Here is a 22,297-nt window from a genome sequence, read left to right as displayed (position 1 = left end):
TTTAAAGAGACTGAATTAAAATGCATCCATTTCTTGAAATAGTGTATATTATGATTTTATTATAATAATGTACAGTATGCTAATATAGGTTTTAGTTCAATAGTAATGGTAGAAATTCAATGGTAAAGGCATGGTAATTAAAGAAGTAATGAGTGTTAATCAAAGTAAATGACAGGGGAATTCTTAAATCCCTTTTAAAAGGATTTTAAGGAATTCTTAAAACACAGCAGTACCCTTCAGAAATTAAATTACTCAATGTAATAACTCAGCTTTTTACTATCTGTTGCACTCAGACTTGTTCTTCTTCACGGAGTCTGAGTTTAAGTTAAATCCTCTCTTCTACTAAATTGTCAACATTTTCCAAGAAGTTTATACTACTGTATCAAATGCAAGAGAGTATCTGCTATTGGGGATGGGGGAGCAAGACAGAAATAAAACGAGGTATCGAAGAGCTTTAATTATTCATATAGAATCATAGAATATTATTTGCTTTGGTGGATTTGAACTACCTAGAGGAGAACATGCCAATACATTGTTGTATTTCATAATTGTCATAATGACTTCTCCCTTTGAACACAATATTTTGTCATACCTTTCTTTTTTATTTTTTGTATTATTTGTATACTAGACTAAGTAGATCTTAATTTTATTCCTCATAAGAGCATAGAATTTGCAGGCTTCCTGACTGAGTCCTTCTGACTTTTGCTATCATAGACATCTAAGTCTTTCAGTTCAGATCCCACTCAAACATTGTCAGGCCTTCTGCATACCGTTTCTGAGACGCCAAACCAAGATCTACTCCCATGAATAGAAGATACCTTATCACCATGCATATGAATATTCTATCACTACAGATACAGATCAACTAATATCAACCATTGTGTCAGTGGTCTTTAGGTTTTTATAGCTAAGAAAATACTATATAGGTTTATTCAAACTAAAAGTGTAATTATTATTTCTTAATATTAAATGACTACTCAATCATACACCATTAAAGTAAGATTTTGACTAAATTAATTTTAGACATGGGTCCAAAAATCTTTTCCTTGTAGTATCTATCACTTATGATTTCATTTATCCCAGTATCAAAATCAGTAGAAATTAGGCTTTGAAAGCCTTTCGAAAGCTTTCTTTTAGGTGTGTTCCTTTTTTTAAATTTATTGTTCTCCAACCCTATGGTAAAATAACTTTATAACTTAAGAGGCCAGAAATACAGAGATAGCCTATAAATTCTCCCTTTTTATTTCCTTACTTATCACATTATTATATTTTGCTTACATTTCGCTTACATTTCCTTCTACTGAACTCATGAACTTATACTTTGGCTGTGACAAATCTTTTGGAAAGACCTGCACTGTTCATCTCACCTTCCAGCAGCCAATGATCCTGTGGGGAAAAAAAAAAAAAAGATCCTAATATCTACTGTGACTTTCCTAGCACTTTTTTTCCCTCCCAGTCAGTTTATAATTTTTGTAAGTTAATGCCCTTGAAGAATCAAACATATATTTACCGGTTTGGAATTTTTTGCCTTTTGCCCATACATAGTTACAGCAATGACAGATAATCATCAATACAGATATGAAGTATAGATATAGCTGTTGCTGGATACACTTTTTCAGATTTTGAACAAAATATATTTAGATATCATTAATCCAAAATTCAATCTTAAATAGTTTCAAGGTTAAGTTTAAATCATAATATTTTTAGCACGTTGTTATTTTATAGAAATTGGAAAAACCATGTTGCCTGCTCGTTGTTTGTAATTCTGCTTTCTCACCTCTAATCCCAGGCAGAAGTAAGAAAAAAGGGAAAAATACAGTAAGAATTCATTTTTTTAAATAAAGATTTTGAATAGCTTTTCCTAGATGCTTGTGGTTCAGTTATACCGTAAAGTAGTTGTTCATGTTATACCTTGAAAAGTTCCTGTAAAAAACCTGACACTCCTCCTTGCACATCAAGTTCCATTGAGTCTGAAAACTTTAAGTTTCTTATTCAGCACAAGGTAAAAGCTGCAGCAGAGACTAGCGTAACTCCTGTATGCGAGAGATAAAGAGATTATCTGAAAGAATGTAAGACCCAGCTTAGCCGATTGTTGGGTTTCATGCCATAACTGTATTTTACTTCCCATTCTCCACCCCAAATAAAGAACATATAAAGCTAATGAAAACACTAAAGCGGCTGAAAGATAAAGGACTTTGTGTATTGAAAGTTTTAAGTAAACCTCTAGTGAAGGAGGAAGCACACTTTTGTCAAACAAAATGCTGAGGCAAATACATGTATCTCTAGTGAGTATCTCCAAGCCAGTCAGGATGAAGGCTTTGTTCTCATAATAAAGAAACTTATTCTTTTGAACTTAATATATTCTGCCTATTGAAATGACTGCCATTTGCAAACAGATTAATAAAATACATTCCTAATGTATAGGAGTATTAATTCATAAACAAGTTGTAAAGAAAATGAATTTTTTTCTCTGAAAATATTAACTGTAAATATGAACTGTAAATAAAATTCAGTCTTATTCATCCCAAGTAGAAATGAAATTGCTTCTCTTAGTCAATACTTTCAGGAGATAAAATGTAATTTAACTGTTTCATGTTCTTTTTTTTTTCCTCTAACATGTAATATTGTAAATACATTTGGTTTTTGTCCACAAATTCACCTATCAGTGAACTGTTCATTTTTTCAGTAAAATGGTCACACCACTTTATTCTTCAGATATTTTAGATGCTAAGAGTATTAGTAGTCTCAATCAAAATTAATTAATTATCTATTAGTTTGCAAATGTAGCATTTAGCTTCTGGATGTCTCACCCCTACAGTAGGATTCATATGCTTATGGCAGAAACTGGATTCCCTACAAAGCGTGTGAGGAGAGTTAGTACAGGATCAGGAACAATGGTATTTAGCTCTTCTAGCAAGCAGAGCCAAAAACTGCATAGAAATAAACACCAGGAACCCTGAAAAAGTCTTTCTCAAATTTCAAGCCCAGTTACAGTTTAGATACCTAATTCTTGTCTAGACGATACCTAATAGATAGATAGATAGATACCTAATAAGTGTCTAGATTATTTTTTTTTAGAGACTGAGATAAATGGCCTGAAATGATCTCAGAGGAGACAGCTCCATCTCTTATTTCAAAGAAATGGGAAAGTTCCCTCTGCCTTTGTCATGCGCCCTATGACAGTGATGGTAGTGATAGCATTGCTATATTATTTAATTCCTACATTAATAGCTTGATATAGTATGTGGGAAACCTGAGCAAAATTGTTCCATCTTCAGCTCAATAGGTATAAACATAGATCAAACCTATTATACTTTCAGAGATGAAGATGGTTAAGGGCTTGAAGCGTCTGATGTATGGGAAGAAGCTGAGAGAGCTGGGCTTGCTTAGCTTGGAGAAGAGAAGGCTCAGAGGAATCTTATCAAGATGTATCAGAAATAGTGTGGCCGGCAGGACTAGGGAAGTGATTGTCCCATTGTAGTTGGCACTGGTGAGGCTGTACCTCAAATACTGTGTCCAGTTTTGGGCCCCTCACTACAAAAAAGACATTGAGGAGCTGGAGTGTGTCCAGAGAAGGGCAACGAAGCTGGTGAGGGGTCTGGAGCACAAGTCTTATGAGGGGCAGCTGAGGGAGCTGGGGGTGTTCAGCCTGGAGAAAAGGAGGCTGAGGGGAGACCTTATCGCTCTCTACAGCTCTCTGAAAGGCGGGTGTAGCCGGGTGGGGGTCGGTCTCTTCTCCCACGTAACAAGTGATAGGACTTGTTACAAGGAAATGGCCTCAAGTTGCGCCAGGGGAGGTTTAGACTGGATATTAGGAAAAATTTCTTCACTGAAAGGGTTGTCAAGCATTGGAACAGGCTGCCCAGGAAAGTGGTTGAGGCACCATCCCTGGAGGTATTTAGAAGTTGTGGTGCTGAGGGAGATGGTTTAGTAGTGGACTTGGCAGTGTTAGTTAACTGTTGGACTCAATGATCTTAAAGGTCTTTTCCAACCTAAACGATTCTATGATTCAGTAAACAGTCTTAGTTTGTGCTTCCTCTGGAGTATTGGTGCTTACTTTGTTATAAAGAAATCGTAACTTTTTTTTTTTAGCATGCTAAGCTTGCAAAGCTACATTGATAACATTTATTTATCAAAGATGTAAAACACAAATTGACTCCAAACCAGACCACTCTCCATTCCCAGGACAGTGAGTACGCACAACAAAAGCTTGTGCTTTCCCAAGAAAATGTTTGATTAATGTTTCATCTGAATGCTGGTTTGATGTCTGATCCAACAACATAAAGATTAGAGCTTTTTAAATTCACAAATATCATGTGCTGAGCATATTGAGCATTCTTGGCATTTGGGGATAGAAAAAACATACGACTGGAAAAAGCTGTCAGAGCAAGTACAGTCCTTCTGCTGCCTGTGGACAGAACAAGGTTTGATCCTACATCAGAAATGGGGCACTTGATTAGATCTGTGAATCTTTAATTATCATTACAATCAGACTTACATAAAAGATTGCAAACATTAAGATATTTTTCATCAGAACATTGTTGATTTATATAAATACAAGATATAACAGGCTTACACACTCACAAGCTGTAGATAAATTATTTTCTTAAAGATATATTTTTCTCTTTTCTCTCACTGTTCTTTGGTTTGCATAGTTAAGTTTTGTGTAATTTCCTTTCCCTAATGAAAAAAAAATGAGTTCAGCATAATTATCTCAGTTGATCCCACATGTTTTCTTTCTTCACAGATTTACTATCTGCCTGATCTCAGATGGCCTTATTTATGATTTTTGTTCTATAGGAATGGAAATAGTTTCTAACTGGTGATACCTGTCCTACCATTACTGCAGAGATTACTCTGCTGATTAAGAGTTTGCTGATACTTTTGTTCTTGATCTTTGGAACTTCTCTGCGTGTTTTAATGAAAGTTCTTAAGCACAGACTTTCTTTTACTTATAGATTGTAGGCTCAGATTCAGAGAATGGTTGAGATTGGAAAGCATCTCTGGAGATTGTTTAGTCCAACCCCACTGCTCAAATAAAGGCTGCTCAGGACTGTGGGACTGTGCCTGGTTGGGTTTTGAATATGTCCAGCGGTCGAGTCTCCACAACCTCTCTGAACAACCTGTTCCAAAGTTTGACGATGCTCACAGTAAAAACAGTGCTCTCCTATGTTCAGATACAATTTCCTGTGTTTCAATTTTTGACCATTTTCTCTTGTTCTGTTAGCAGGGACCACTGAGAACAATCTAAGTCCATCTTCTTTGCTCCCTCCCATCGGGTGTTAATACACAAAAATGAGGTTGCCCTGAGCCTTCTCTTCTCCAGACTAAACAGTCCAGCTGTCTCAGCCTCCCCTCGTATGACAGATTCTCCAGTTCTTTAATCGGTTTTGAGAAGGATTCAGTTTCCCCAATTGGTAATTATTGTAGAATTAGTGTATTTGCAGGGAACAGTAGCGTACACTGAGAAATGGGAGATACAATCTTCTGAAAAAAAGTTGAAGAATCTGAGATATTCAGCAAAATTAATCAGAATAATTCTTGATAATTGGATGTTGTTCTGAAAATGTACATTTTTTTCTTCAAATCCTAAGAATAACTTTCTTTCGTTTTTGTCCTTAATCCACCTCAGTGACAATATCCTAAAAGTCCTTCAACAATAAAATTATTACCCACATAGAACTTAACTGCTAAATACCAAACATAGATCTCTATTTTCAATACAAGGGACAAAAATGTCCTGAAACAGCCTTTGCTATACTTCCATATGGCATAGACCTTTAGCATTTCTTCCGGCTTTTTTCAGTATATAGAGCATGTCTGAACCTCATGCTCCAGAAAATACAGGCTGTGTAATAGTCTTAATTTAGACTAGAATAATTTAGAACACTGTTAAGACCAAAATGAACACAGATTTCATCACATTGAAAGGGTTGAAAGCCATGTCTTCATTAATTAAGTTCCTTTGAACAAAGCTTAGACAGGCTTTTAGCTTATAACTTCTAAGTTTTCTTCATCTGTAATTAGAAAAAGAGAGTTATATTTGCTATTAGTCCTTATTTTATATATATAAATCTTAATTTAATTTTCTAACAGCTCTTGGTCAGAGATATTAGCTACTGAAACTATTTAGTCTTTGAAGATTAAAAAATTATGGAAGATGTACATTTACAAAATTATGAGAACCTAGAGCAAGGGTGTTTTTTAGTGCTACATCAGTAAAATTATTTGGACTTGTAGCACTGGAAAGCCTCTGAGATTGATATGTGAAGAAAGTAAAATCTGGGATAGAGAGGTAATCAGAAAAAAAGACTTTTTATTAGTAGACTTCCATACCACTTGATAGACTAGTCAAAATCATTGTTTAGGAACTACAGAAGGAGCCATTATGTCTTCGAAGTTTAGTTGACAGCACCCTTGTGTAAAGTTCAGGGCAGTTCTTAAGAAACTGCTTCTGAACTTGAAAACAAATTAATATGCCATCATCTGAATAGAATGTGCTCTTCCTTCTCAGTCTTTCTGAGCATTACTTTTCCAGAACAGCTTTCACATATTTTATTATGAAAACCAAAAATTACCTTTCTTTTTACCTTCCTGTCTGCACATAATGCAGAAAACCTCTTCAGGCGGTCTAACATACATCTCCCTGATGCTTGCAGACATCTGTACACTCTTATACTTGTTCGGACTCAGGCATGAAGGTAGGTACAAAACACAGACAGACAGGATGCTTCATGGACACACAAAAGTGTGTTTCTCTCTGTTACACCATTTCCTGCCTCATTGACCCCACCTCTGTTGGCAGGAACATAAAAGGCAAGCAGCAGCACAGCTTCCCAGCATATCTGAGGGCTGACTGAAGATGGAAAGCCTGGCTATAGATCAGAAGATTAAGTAACTCTGTGCTTGGTCCCAAGGACGTAGGCTTTTGTGTGTATTTTGGATAATTACATATGCAAAATTTTTGACATGGTGGCAAATGGTCTCTTTTTCCTTATTCCATTTCTCAAAAGTTGCTGAAAGAAATATGGTCAAACAGCTCCTTTGTACATCCACTGAACAAATAACTTCTGGAATGTAAATCAAATACAAAATATTCCTCTCCCAACTAACAAAATATTTGATCAAATAGTGCAACCGTGAAAAAGCAAAGATATAAATTGAAACTATTCTGAGACCTATTAGATCATTATCCATAATGCAAAAGCTGACATTTACAGTGTGACAGAGAACATACTTAGAAATATAGGTCTTAGAAGGGAAGAGGGCAGGTTTTGAAGGAACAAAGTACTGTTTTATTAAAATACTTGTCCAATGAGAGTAAACAGATAAACAGTTCTTTAAAGAGAAAAAATACCAATATTCTAAAGGCAAAATAGACTTCAGTTTTAACTAATAAAAAAAATCTATTTTGACTTCACTGCAGACATTGGGTCCACAGAAGAATATACTTTTTTGCCCATGTCTGATATCACTATTGTTAAATACATTTTAACTTTTGTAGTGTCAGCTTCTTCACAGTAAAAGATTTCAGTATTTAGTTAAACTAAAATTGTGTTAAGAAATGAGCTGTCAACATGCTTTTATTCAAAGCATCTTATCAGAAATGTCCTTTCCAACAAAGCAAATGAAAGTGACTTCTTTCCACACAATATATATGAGTCCACAATTTAAGTGTTCCAGTAATATGAAGGGAGAATTGGACTTGGCTTCTCTCAGAGGAACAGCAGTCAGCAAAAGCCTCTTAGTCCTCTTAGCCTGAGGAATGTGTGTCTCTAACAGATTGCCAGGAAAGATTAACTGCTGCAGGTAGCACAGCTGCTGGTTCAAACAATTTTGATCTTTTTATATCTTGTGCTCATTCTGCTTCCACATGGAATTGGTCTGCTTGTTATGGAGAGCCGCAGGTAGCACAGCTGCTGGTTCAAAAGACTCTGGTCCCCTTATATCTTCTGTGCATTGTTTCTGCATTGAACTGGCCCAGTTGTTTTGGAGAGCCCCAAGGAAACCACTTTACAGAATAGTTTGCTAACCTTTTCAAGGAGTGAAATATGCTCCTACTTTTTTTTTGTCTTTGTAGTGGAAAAGCTTGTTCATCAAAACCAGTATTTACTGTAGTTTCTTTGCATAGATTTTCCTAGGAGAGTAAAGAGAGGTACCATTTAAAAAGACTGGTTTAGAAAAAAAAAAGTAAGCATAGAAATCGCCATGCTTAACCATTTCTCAGTATGTACGAGACTGTGTGCTACACTTCAGATTTTCAGTAGGGTTTATGGGTAGGATGATGCATTTAACTTAACCAGCCATTTAGAAGGCAGGTGACTAGAGTTAATTGTCATCTAGTGACAAGTCAAGAAAAATAGGCAGCTACATAATCACCCATCCTGAAAAAGATTGATAAATGGGATTAATTTTCCTTGTGAGGTGCCTATCTCCCTTCTTCTGCTGATTTTAAGTATCTCTAAGTGAAAAGCCTAACTTTTAAATAGCTAAAGTTACGTGAGATCAATCACCCATGAGTGATTCAGAAACCAAAACTGTGTTCTCATAGCTGTGCTCTGTACTGAAGAGCCTAGATGTCACTGAATGTCCTGTGATTTTTAAAAGCATGCATATACTGTGGGTGCAGGAGCAACTGGTATTTCCCCATATGAGCTGGTAAGGTTTATTATCACAAAGAGAAGTTTGCAGGAGCTTGTTTACACTGTCAAAGTAATAAGCTCATAAACTGCTGGGCCATCTTGCCAATTCAGGTCTATGGTTTTTTGGGAACCCCTGGACCTTATTCTGTTATGCTGTGGAGGTATGGCTGGAATACTTATATCATTCTTGACGGTGCAATTTAGATTACTTTTAAAAAGTTACAAAAATACAGACAAAATAAAGAGCTAGTCATGGTGTAAATAGCCTGACAGTTTCTTACTGGTACCTCAACACGATGGACTAAGGATTATGTTTTCTCTACTGGACCTATGTCCCCTCTAAAGATAAGGCAGAATAATAAACAATGGTTTTAGCAGGCATGCTCCTCTCTCTCCTTTGAAGAAGTACAGCAGTTCTGTAAGTTGAGAAAAAGTACAGATTAACCAAGAACATGACTACATGTTTTCTGACCGGCACAGCTACCTGGATGTGTAAAGAATATATTGAACTGTTCTTCACGTATTAGGAAATATGTGAAGGAAATTCTAAGGTATTCTGAAATGAGGATCTCATTTTGAATTTGGATCATTTTATACAGTATATCGACACTAGTGGTCTGGGTGCAGCAAATTTTGTATTTGTAATTGTTGAGGCTTAACCCTGGCCGGCAACTAAGCACCCCACTGCCACTCGCTCACTCCCCTTCACGCCCCCCCAGCAGTTTTTTCCAGTCTCCGCCTACTGTGCAGAAGCTAATGTCTGCTTTTTCCCATGTCTCTCACCCTAATGTTTTTCAGCCACCATTCTTCAAAAGTTCCAGAAGTGTGGAATGTCAGCAAAATATTCTACATACAGACAGAATAATAGTGAAGACAAAAGAGAAACTATAATAAACATCTGCTACAGACCCTGAGGACTGAAGAGAGCAAAAGGAAAACAAACCCAAGAAAATACTGGGCCAAGTATTAAAGATCTCAGAACAACAAGATAATTTGCTCAGGGGGGTTTACAATGAACTGGACATCTGTTGGGCAAAAAATACAGGAAAGTGCAATTCATCATAGAGATTCTTTTAATCGCTAAAGGATATCTTCATGATCTGGAAAGCACAGGATCCAACCATGAGAGAAGCCATTCTGTATTAACTTCTTCCAAGCTGGTATGATTTGAATCCATTAATGTATCTGATAACCTGCTGGTAAAGGGCTGCTTCTGTTTCTCAAAGAATTAAAAAAAAAAAATATCATTAAAGACGCAATAGGATAATAAATAACAATTCATGACTTCAAAGGCAGGTGTCCAGATCCCTAGTGTTTCTCTGAACTAACACAAGCTCACTTTATACATCTTTGTTCAAAGTTTAGGTGCTGTCATGAGTGCATGCCTGTATCCATAGCTCCTTTCCCCTCACCCAAGTATTCTTAGAATATGTCCTGTGCTGATCAATGTCTGGAGTTCATGCTTTTCCTAGTTTGTGGTCTTTCTGCCAGAAGCTCATGTTTCAGTTTTCCTGTCCAGCATGTCCCTTCTTTTTTCCTAATCCTACCTTCTTTCTTTAATAGATCTCGTTTCTCATTCTCACATTCTCTCCTAGCTGATTTATGGCCAAAATTTTGTTTTCTACTTGTCTGTTCGGTTCCTCTATGTCACTATGATGTTTCCTTGGCCTCATTAAGAAGAGAGGCTAATTAGGTGTCACATACTCTGCCCTTGTGCCCTTTTCAACTCAGGGCACTTAATACCTCTTAAGCACAAGTCTGATTCTTAGCACTTGCAGCTTTTGCTTTTTGAAGAAGGTGGAGGTACAGTTTAATAAACGACATTTTAGTAAGTGCCATGAGAAGCTTGGACATGCTAAATGGTTTTGCAGCCACATTAGTAGATAAAATCAATGAAATAACTTATGACTATGTGCAATCTTCAATATTTCAAGTTCTTATAATTTGGTTATATTTTGGTCAAGTTCATGGAGATGAAAGAAGGGAGATAACTAATATAGAAGCTACCATGCCAAATATCAACTTTCCGCTCCAAAGATTGGAAGCATTGCAGTTAACACAAAGAAAAGGTTGCCAACTTTATTATGTTGATCAAACGATGCATTTTTCCTTGACTCACATGTCAAAGATAGTTGAACAATTTTCATTGAAGCTTTCCCAAAACACACACCCTAGGCCAACACCAGTCATGAAAAAATCCAGCAGAAGTGCTAAAGGTTGGCACAATGTTTGAAGCAGCTTAAAAGAGAGTTCTAAATAGATTTGACAAGTAGCATGCTTGCAATTGATGAGCATTCTACTTTTCAGAAACTTTATTGCAGTGTCCTGGTTTGGGGCGAAGCAGAGCCAGCGGCCTGTCCAGGGAGAGGCCCTTGCTCACACTTGTTGCCGCGGCAACCAGGGTCAGCTGACTCGGGTGTTTACCCTGTGGGCAGGTCAGGTGACCCAAACTGACCAATGGGGTGCTCCGTCCCATCTGCCATGCTCGGTGTCAAAGCTGAGGGAGCAGGGGGGTCAGGTTGGCTCCTCTCTGAGGGCTCTTTTCTGTGGGCGCTTCTTCTTTGGGTCTTCTCCAGTGGGCTCTTCTTCAGTGGACTGTTTCTTCAATGATTGGTGTCTGAGGTGGACAACCCCATCAGCTCGTCTGCCTTTTGATCCTGGTCAGTGTGTTCCAGTTCCCATTTGTCACTGAGTCCAGTCTGGAACTTTTCCCAGTGCCTGCCAGTGACATCTCCCTGGGAGCTTGGTATGGTTTTGTGTGTATTTGTATATCTTCTATGGATTTCATTATTTCCTTTTTTGCTATTATTAATATTTCATTAAAGTAGCTTAGCTTTTTCTAAACTCACAAATCTCTTTATCTTTCTTCCTCCCGTTGGAGTGAGAGGTGGGGGAGAGCATCTGTTGTCTTGTTATTGATCAACCTGGCCCAAACCACAACATGCAGTTGAAAGACTTGCATTTACTCTACCTGTGAAGGTATTAAGCAAAGTTTTATAAACCAAAAAGTTTTATTTGAAAGTGTGAGCATATATATGTGTCTATATATTTTAAAAGAATTTTCAAGTGCATGAAGTATGTCTGTAGTGACTGCAGATATAATGTAGAAAAAACCAAACTAGATTTAAAGTATATTAGCTGAAGGATCAGCAGCAGTCCAAGTGATAGCACCAGATAATTTACCAAATAAATTACTACAGATGATGACAACAGAATCCTCTAATTAAAATAACACTAGTGTAAAGTCGTTATTCAAAAAGTCTAAATGAATGAAAGAGTAACCCAGTGGGAAAGCAGAAAAAAAAATCACTGAAAAACTGAATCTGAACTGATCTCTTCAGACCATTTAATTGGTGCGGTAGGACAGAATATACTTTCTTTTTTTATGGCTAGATCTTGAGAGGTTGTGATCATTTAGAAATGCAGTTGTTCAGAATTTTGGAAGTCAGATTCCGGCAGGATTATTTACAGTGAAGAAGTGTCTTGTTTCTTGAGATGTTTCTAAAAATCATTGTAATTACTGCCTGTGCAAGAAAATAAGCGACAAAGTAAGGGTGAAAGAATCTGGCCTTGCCAACTGCTAATTTATGACCCAAACCAAATTTGATGAAAGCTATCCCTTTAAGTAGTACTACTTTAAACAAGAGTACATTGTTGATGTTATTAACCTTTCTGAAGACCTTTGAGTAAAGAAGAAAATCTGAAGTTGCACAGTAATTTGAAGAGTATGTTATGAACCTCATAAAAGAGATCAATTTCAACAACAACCTGTCATCTGCTGGCATAAAAGGAATGAAAGTGGAATAGCGTACTGGAGAGGTTGCTGAGGTTCCAGTTAGTCCTCATGTAATTGAAAGAATCTGGCCATGATTGAAGCATAAATTGTATGGATATTTTTGGTAAGAAGCTTGGCAGTCTACTCTAGAGAATTAATTCTCGTCTGATGGATAAAACGATAAAGCTCTCTATTATATTTCAGGAATCTTATTTCTGAGGTTCTTCTGTCTTACTGCAAAGAAGGAGCAATGTACAATGTATCTGGTGTCCATTGTTGAAAATTCTTTCTTACCTATCTGCAGTGTGAAAAATGACATTACTCATGTAATCCATTTCTTCCACAAAAATAAATTTGGCTTTTTAATGATTAGAGGGAGTTAAATATATATTTAATGATAATATTTCAGATTTTAGGACCTACCAGTCACTCTTCTGCCCTAAGCAGTCATAAAAACTGTTGGGTAAACGCATCATTGGGATTATAGTGTTACCTCTGTACAATCTTGTGAAAAGGTCATGTATGTTAAAGTATAAAGATAAAAATAATGGCTTTGGCTCTGTATTTTTGTCAAATGAAAAGTGACCTTACTGTAAGGTCAGAATTGAAAGCTTGTTTAGATCATTCTGCATGGATGGGGTTACTGGCACTTCCTGCTTGTTTTTAAGAAATAAATGATCAACCATGTGGGAACTTTAAGTGTTCCCCATTCGAATTTCATCCTACAAAGCACATATTCACATCCTTAATCTTCACTTGATGTTTAATCCTACACTGAATTCAGTTAGGTTCACTTCTCTCCAGACAACTGCACTAAAGCTGATAGAGATAGGCCTATTTTAAACCCAATTTCACTGAAAAGATCAATTTAATTGGAGTGACACTAGTTTTATTCTAGCATGAAGAGAAGTAAATCAGCATCAGAACATTTATTTAATGGGGTTAAGCTATACCAAAAAGAAATAAGAATATTTTTTTCCTTAGAGGCAACTTCCAAAGCTTGCATTAACTTTTGAGACTGAGAATACAAAAAGTCCTTTTTGATGTTTTCAAGAAAGATACATTTGAACTGAACTGGAAATTATAGCCTTGAGGGTGAAATTAGGAGGAAAATTCCTATCATGATTTGTATGCAGGTATCAGAACAGATAAAAATACTTCTTTCCAGGCATTTTAAAAATATCTAAGTATATCTTAAGATACTAAGAATTTTTCAGCATAGCAATGAGTTATAATTACAGATTTTTTAAAAAGTCAATAACATAGTAAGATGCAGAAACATAGTGCATACATTGCAATCATTTGAATTATTTTTCTGGTTGTTAATATGTACGTGCAGTATAACTATATTAGGTACTGTAACTGAAATATATGTAGTCACATAAATTTTATTAAAGCACTACACGTGCAATTCTTATTTTTTATATCTTTCCACTTTTGTGTTGCAAGGAAACAGGAAAACACCTTATACTTTCATATATACGATGGATTGACTGTTTTTCCTGTTTAGATGTGGGTGTATCCAGCTGTTTATGTCCATTAATTAGGTTGGTACTGCACTAGAGGCACCTAACCACATAAGAAACTTTTGCTATTTGTGTGCCAGACAAGGAATTGGTATCTACGCATTCTGTATTGCCAGATATTAAACAGCTTTTCAGCTGTTTAGGATGCTTGCAGTAGTTGCCAAATACACTGAGCAAAGATATGATGTGCCAGTATCTTTGAGAAGGATGAAGATGCTTTCACGTAAGACTAAATTCTTGAAGGTTATTGGAAAATACTAATAGCAAAATTCACCATATGAAAACACTAGGGATCTATGCACATTATATAATTTGTAATATACTTTCTATGTTTATAAATGTCTCATGTATATAACAACATTTCCTCTTCTAAAGGCCAGATACTCCACAAGTATTAACACCAAACTGCTTGGGTAACCCTTTTCAAAAAAATGTGACTATGAAGTATTGAGACAGATTGGTAGAATCCAGGTAGATCCCAGATAGGACTGATAGAGTCCAGAGCATAGGTCTATTTGTTCCTCCTAACCAATTATTAGGAAACACACTGTGCAGCCTGTTATATGCAGTCTGTTTTCCTAGATAGCAACTGCAATATGAGAATACACAAGAGAGGAAATGATGAAAGTATCAGTAACTGAACACCACAATGCGGTGTATGACAGGAGATGATTTCTATGTAGCAGTACTTCAGCCCTTACCCAATCAAAATGACAGCATTTTGTGGCAGGAGTCTCTGTTTCATCTACTCTCATCATCAGCTGATGCAATGGGTGAGAGGGCGACTCATGATGTGGTTTTTGAAGTCACCCATAGAGACTGCCGTCTGAACCCGCATCTCCTTATGTTCTGAATTCATTAAAGAGCTTAAAACCCCCAGGTTTTAGAAGGATGTGGCCATTGCAGCACTCTGTGATTTAGAAATTGATCCAGTGGTGGCTCATGATGCATGCTATTTTTCAGAAAACACATAGAAGACAGTGTCATTTTATGTTTTAGAGTAAATCACACAGTTGATAAATGACTGTAACTCACTTTCCATCAGATATCAATAATGGAAATACCTGAGTAGCAATACAGAGTAGATTTTATGTGTACTAATCTGTAAATATTATATAGAGTGGTAAATCATAACTGAGTCAACAAATTGCAGTGTGGAATATAAATTCTGGAACACCTGTGGCTGGGAAATGTTGTACTTCCATATACTACATACTTATATATGTAGCAGTCAAAAGAGAATTTCCCAGTTGTTACCAACATGGAGGTTTACAAAAAAATTTTTCTTTAGTAACCATGAAGCAATAATATAAACCTCATGTTTATGCATTGTTTGTTGGGTTTTTTCTTGCTGTTTCTTTATTAATTCTGACACACCGATAAAAGTACAAGTAGGTTCACGGTAATGACAAGTCATTTTGTTTGCCTTGTCTTATTTCTCTCTGTAATTTTCAGAATTTGTTTTTGGTACATTTCTTCTAGTTTGAGAACCTCATTTCTACTTTTGCAATACCATTTTCATGACTTCTTAATTTGCATACTTTCATCTCTGTCGAGTAATGGAATGAGTTGTTACAGGAATGATGTTTGTTAGTGTCTCCTTTTACAGAAACTTTTTTTTCTATAGTGAGATAAAAACCTATTAAAAATAAACAAATTATATCTCTGATACAGTCCAACAATGATGAACCCAAATTCAAAATGAAAAAGTATTGTCATTTTTCCTCTTCTATGCCAATGCTTTTAGTCTTGCATTTTAACATGGTGAGGGAAAATATCAAAATTAGATACATAATGAATGTTGGTGACTAAATATATGAAACTTTTCCCTCATTTGTAAGATTTGTAAATATTTCTTTTGCTTTTTGTCTAGAGACATTAAAAAATATATCTTTTGAAAAAAGGGAAATAATTTTAGTCTAGATTGAATCTCATTAGGTCTAGAATTATTTGTTTGAATGTGTAGGGGTAGCTGTGTGAAAGACTGAGCCGTTATTGGGTAATGAGAGTCCCTCATGAGACAAAAACGTTGTCTTCGAAGATGTAAATATTTTTTATTTTGTTTCAGTGATTTTAACTGTAAGACATATCATGTGTACAAATTATCTCAGACATACCCTTTATGCTTCCTATATTTGACTTTCTGCTGACTTCATGTGTACGTTTTCAGATTAGTGTAAATTAAAAACAAATGCATTTAAATATCAGTTTCTCAAACATTTTGATTTATAAACTTAGGAATCTCTGTGAGCCATTTTGAGTTCAACTCAGATGCAAAGATATTTCAGTACAATTTTGAAAAGACTTGTATTACCTAATAGTGATTTGAATTAAGACGATTAAATTAAAGTCGTCTTAAAAAGTAATTGATATTATAAGATTCCATAATCTTCTTAAATAAATATAGTATTGGAGTTAAGTGGTGTTTAGAAAGCTAGGTATCTCACCAAATCTTGCGTCGAGACATTGGAAAATCAAACCATTTTAAATGATTTAGCTACTGCTTTGAAAAGTCATTTGCTTGTACTAAGAACACTGAAAATCAAAACTTGAGTTCCAGCCTCTCTGACTTGCTGCTCATATTGTCTGTTCATTTCTTTTCATGACATTGCTGCTTCTTCTGCAGTGAAGTATTTCATACAAAAAATGGACCATGTACTTTTCTACGTGAGTCATTATTAAATGGCCATCAATTAAAATGGGAATAATATATCAAAATCATGTTGGATACTCATGACTAAGCACTTCTGATTTTTGTCACTAAAATATCACAGAATGGGTTTAATTGGCTTAATATTATTATTGGCTTAATACTTAAGGAGAGGGCAATTTTCACAAATTTACAACTGAAAATGTGCTCAACTTCAAAACTTTCTAACAGTAGAGTATAAAGGGATTTTTTCCACTATATTTCAAGTAAATGTTTGTTCTGAGAAGTATTTTATCGTCTCTTTTTGCAACATGATCCCCTCATTATTTCCTGAGGAATCCTCTTGAAAGAGAATAGCTTACTTTAAGATATTATTCTACTTTAGTTCCCCTTCTGTGACAAAATATATATTATTGACCATTATGACATATTATACTGCTGTACCCATGAGGTTCTGAATGCTATTGAATGAAACTTTGCACATTTTTATCTCCAGCAGAGCACTTTATGTCATGGTGTCAAATTTGTTAAAAACAAACTTCCTTCTTGACTTTTAATATAACTTTCATCCTAACAATTTCTTTAGTATCCAGAGCTTATCGCTATGCTCAGATATGGGATATATTACCTGATACATTTCAGGCAATTTTTTTTTTTCAAATCAGTCCTATATGTCATTGCTGCAAAGATGCATTGGGTGCTAGATACTTTGTTAGTTAATCTTGGATTAAGGCTCTATACATACACTTTTCTCTGGAAGTACATTAATTATTTTTTTTATCTTTGTTCTATTATTTCAAATGTTATTTCTGCTAACAATGACTCATTTATTTTGACCTTTTTTCCTGTTGAGATAATAGAAAATTGTATCTTCATTTACTTACTTTACAGATTTTGATAGGCCTGTGTATGTAGGTTTCAGTGCTTCCATACTGGGTTAAGTCCATTCTGGGGAAGTCTCCGATTTTTCCATTGAGACCCTTTAGTTTTACTTGTTTGCCTGGTTGTTGACGCTATTTTGCTTACCTGTATTTGCACTCATTTCTGTGAGGTACGTCTCCTGAAATGAACTACTACCTCGCATTTCATGTCATTGATGGTAGACCAAAACACGTGCTTATTGTCTGGAATCAGCTCTTCATAATTAGAAAGGAATTTGCAATTTAGGCTTGATTTCTGAGGCCTCATTCCTAGTTCCCCCACATCCCTTCAGTCTGTTTCAGAGTTTTGCCATGATAGTGAAACACGGAAACAAAGATGAAAACAACCAGATTTAGGGGTTGTTTGGTGAAAGTCTCCAAGTGCTGTACTGTTGCTATGCTTTGCTGAGAATCTCTGTCACTTTGTTTTTCCTTCGGTAATACAGCTGTGTAACTTAAAAAATTTAATGACATTTTTCACTGTCTTTTAACTTAGTTTTCTACAGAATTGACATAGTTGTCTTTTTAAATGCACACTTTTAGTGCCTTTTAATTCAATTTAAAAAAGGCATTTCTTCTTCCAGGAAATATCAGTTTGCAGTGAAAGTCACATCAGAAGAATACGCAGTGGGATAAATATGCAGTGGTGAAAATCCTGCTGGGCCTATGTTAACCAGAAATGGACTGTACTCTAAATTTTATAGTGGTTTTGTCACTCAGTAGGTTTCCTTTCAAGTAGAGAGAAGCGAAGATCAGACATCTGTATTTAAACCCTAAAACTTAGGCAAAAGAAAAATTTTACCTAAAAAAAAAAAAAAGAGAATCACAGAGTAAGGTAACATGAACAATCCTTGATTCAATGGCAAATGGAGAGTCCCAGACTGGGGAAGGCTGGAGGCTTGTGACTTCTTGCAACATGAGGCAGGTTCCTCTCCCCTACAAATGCACTGCACAACAGGTTTGGTGCCCTGCTAGCAGACAATGGGGAGAAAATTATATCTAGGGACACATCACAACTGAGCCTGAGCTGTATCAGCACCAGGAAGAGATGGCAAGTGAAGGCAGAGAGAGGTTACCATCTCAGGGAGGTGGATCAGCCGACTTACTGTCTAGGGAAGTTTGCTGCTTGCCCGGCACTCAGACGCGAGGAGTTGTAGGGACACTGCCAAGGCTTGTCTTGTATTTGGATTATAATCCACACAGCACTTCCAGAGAAAACACTGGCCACATCGAGATTGACTGCTTAGCTTTGGGGAGAAGGGTGAAGGTCATGCAGCCTATTCGGTGTCTCCTTCATCCTGCTGTTGAAGGATAAAGGCTGGACTAGGAGTGGGTATACCTTGGAGAACAATACCTGGTTGCACAACTGAGGTCATTGGCAGGGATTTGCTTTATGTGACCACAGGATCTCTGAGGATTGAAGGTTGCTGAGGAGTGATGGGATCCAACTGACAAAGTGGGACAAAAGCATCTTTGTCAGCAGCAGGGTGGCCGACCTATTGAGGAGAGCTCTAAATCAATAACATCAAGGGAGAGATACTGCAACCCACAGTTAAGTGAGAAAGTGGTAGGCAGGGTTGGACTGCCAAGGAGCAACATTGATGGGAATAAGAACACAAGAATGATAAGGACACCCACCCCAAGTGTATGCACACAAATGCATGCCACCTGGGAAACAAACAGGAAGAACTAGAGCTCTGCGTGTGGTCACAGCCCTGAAACATCTCTGGAATAATGACTGAGGCTGGGACTTGACTGGCACAGCAGCATCTCTTCTGAGAAGGACCTGGGGTTGCTGGTAGATGGCAAGCTGAGCATAAACCAACATTGTGTCCTGGCAGCAAAGCAGGCCAAGAACCTCTTGATGTGTAATAACAGGAGCACATCTAGGAGATTCAGGGGAATGATTGTCCCCCCCTGTTCTCAGCACTTGTGAAGCTCCATCTAGAGAACTGCATCCATTTCCTGACAGAGGAAAGGTCCTTATAAACAGCAGCACATTTAGGGAAGGGTCCCCAGGATGACAAGGACCAGAGCACTTGCCTTGTGAGGAGAGACTGAGGGAGCTGGGATTGTTTAGCCTGGAGAAGAGAAGGCTTCAGGAGAACCTATGAGCAGCACCCCATAACCCACAGACAGTTGTCAAGATCGTAGAATCATAGAATGGTTACAGTTAGAAGGGACCTTAAAGATCATCTAGTTCCAACCCCCCTGCCATGGGCAGGGACACCTCCCACTAGACCAGGTTGCTCAAAGCCCAATCCAACCTGGTCTTGAACACTTCCAGGAATGGGGCATCCACAGCTTCCCTGGACAACCTGTTCCCGTGTCTCACCACCCTCACAGTGAAGAATTTCTTCCTAATATCTAATCTAAATCTACCCTCTTTCAATTTAAAACTGTTACCCCTCATCCTATCGCTACACGAGATAGAGCAAGGCTCTTCATCGTAGTCCATGGTGGCAGGGTGACAAAGAACAGGCATAAACTGAAACAATAAGTAGGCAAGAGGAGCAGTATTGATCTAAGGAAAAAGTGTCTGCACAGAATGAACTGATGCTCAGCATGTGATATTTGCAGTATGAAATTTACCTGAGATCTGAGCTACCTTTCTTTCAGTCAGACAAAACACTGTAAATCCCACTGCCACTGAGTGTTAAGCTTCTGAAAAATTTGGAATATTTCTGGTTTTGGCACTTTTATCATATCTGTTGTTATGAAGAATTCAGTACTTCAATTTTTCAGTAGTTTTTGGATCATGTTTCAAACTGAATTGAAGAGTAAGGAGAAATAATACAGTATAACAAGGTGTTCCAAAAAAAGGCAACCTTAATGATTAACTGTGTGTCATATTTATCAGGTCCCTTTGCTATTATGAGTATATATTACTGAAAATGCAATATATTTGGTGAGAGTCTTTTAATTAGAGAGGTTCTAAAGGATCCGATCAATTACATTGTTTGTTTCAAAGGTAATCCAAAGTTTTAAACAGCCGGATGGTGTTGTTATCTTTAGGGTTTTTTATCTTAGTTATCTTTCTTTTTGTGCATATTATTTGTATTTAAATAGGTTGGAGGCAGAAGTTGTCTAAGTTAACAACAAAGGCTGATCTGCTTCATTTGTTTTTTTGAAAGAGTTGCAATAGTGTGAGTAAACTAGGCTGTTCCTTTGAGACTAGCTGTACCATAATTCAGCTTTCTGCTTAAATAGTAGCTGAATATTAATTAGAAGTATTTCTTTGCTCCTCTTGAATTTATCAGAAATTTAAGAGCTATTTCCATTAACACTTTTTCTTCATTTTATATATTAACATTAATTTATTAGAAAATAACTTTTTAGAATATTTAAAGATGAGTATGAAGCATTTAATCACTCTTATTCAGTTTTTACAATGATGCAAAATATTACTCGAACCTTCAAAATGGGATTACAAGTGTTATGTGATAGTCCACAAAAATATATAACAAAAATAATTTTTTTAAAAATCATTTAAATTGGTAACAACAAAGCATCATTTCACTAAACATGGCATAACTACATGTACTCTACTGAATTATAAATATTTTAGAAGATTTTGTATGTCTTCTTTGAGCAAGAGAAGGCAAAGTGGATGTCAAATGGATAGCGGTAATGAGAAACAAATAGTGGCAAAAAGTACTGTGTCACACTCACTGTATAATTTATGTATCTTTGGATAATGAGGCAAAGCACGTTAAAATCAATGTGGATCTTTCCAGTATTGTCACATTAGTATTAAAAGCAGGATTGTGATGATGAAATATATAGGAAGAAGTGAAAAAAATGATACTAGTAAAAGAAATAAAGGATTACATTTAGAACAAAAAAAATCACATAAACCGTGTTAGATACCTGTGCTTAGTAGAGATTCCTTGGTGCCTAAATATTTTGTGAAGAAAATGTAAGCTTAGTATGTGTTCCTTCTTAGGGCTGCTGGGAATCACAAGTTGCTCTGCAAATGCTTCTGTAGTTTAGCGGGGGTTTTGTAGAGAGTAGTGCTGAAAGCTGACCTTTGAAATGCACTAAATTTTTCAGTGCTGTCTTTTATGTGTAATTTATCGCTACCTTGTGAACATGCTGCATAGCACTTCATTTTTTAGTTAGTCACGTTGTCTTCAATAGGACTATTCAGTGTTTGAGACATTATCCAACGTAAATTTTGTATCTCATTTCATTCCTCAGTTTGCATTAGCATCCTCTGCTTTTAAGTGGCTTGTTTCTTACAGAGGGAATTCAGATATGTACCTTAGTCCTCCCAACAATTCATTTGTATAGTTTCTCTTCCCTTTCTTTTCTCTCCAGCTTTTCTGAAGCCTCTCTCAGTTTTTTCCTCTCTTTCTTTTTTTTTTTTAATACCAAAATAAGATAGGTATTGCATATTCTGAAGTGAGGTATATTCGCCTGTGACCAGAACACTCTTCTGTAGTCAGATACATAAATATAGGCCTAAATATCAAAATACTTTTCATCTTAATTACTTTTTCATAATTTCATAATTTTCTTAATGTGTTTTGATTAAACTACCCTGACTAATGTTGCATTTAATAACTTTAAAAATTACCGTTATAAAAAAGAATAAAAGTGAAATAAATTTTAATATTTCTTTTCTAAATCTGAAGGGATGTTACAATTCCAGCTTTGTTTTATATCACACTATTATAAAGGCACCAAATGGCTTACTACAAGCCTGTATTCTGTCCTTCCTGCAATACAGGATGGGTTCATTTTCTCCTGTGCTTACTTATAATGGGATAGCTTGTACCTTT

Source organism: Chroicocephalus ridibundus, chromosome 5, assembly GCF_963924245.1.
Source record: "Chroicocephalus ridibundus chromosome 5, bChrRid1.1, whole genome shotgun sequence".
NCBI lineage: Eukaryota > Metazoa > Chordata > Aves > Charadriiformes > Laridae > Chroicocephalus > Chroicocephalus ridibundus.
The sequence above is the reverse complement of the archived record's forward strand: the minus strand, read 5'-3'. Positions refer to the sequence as shown.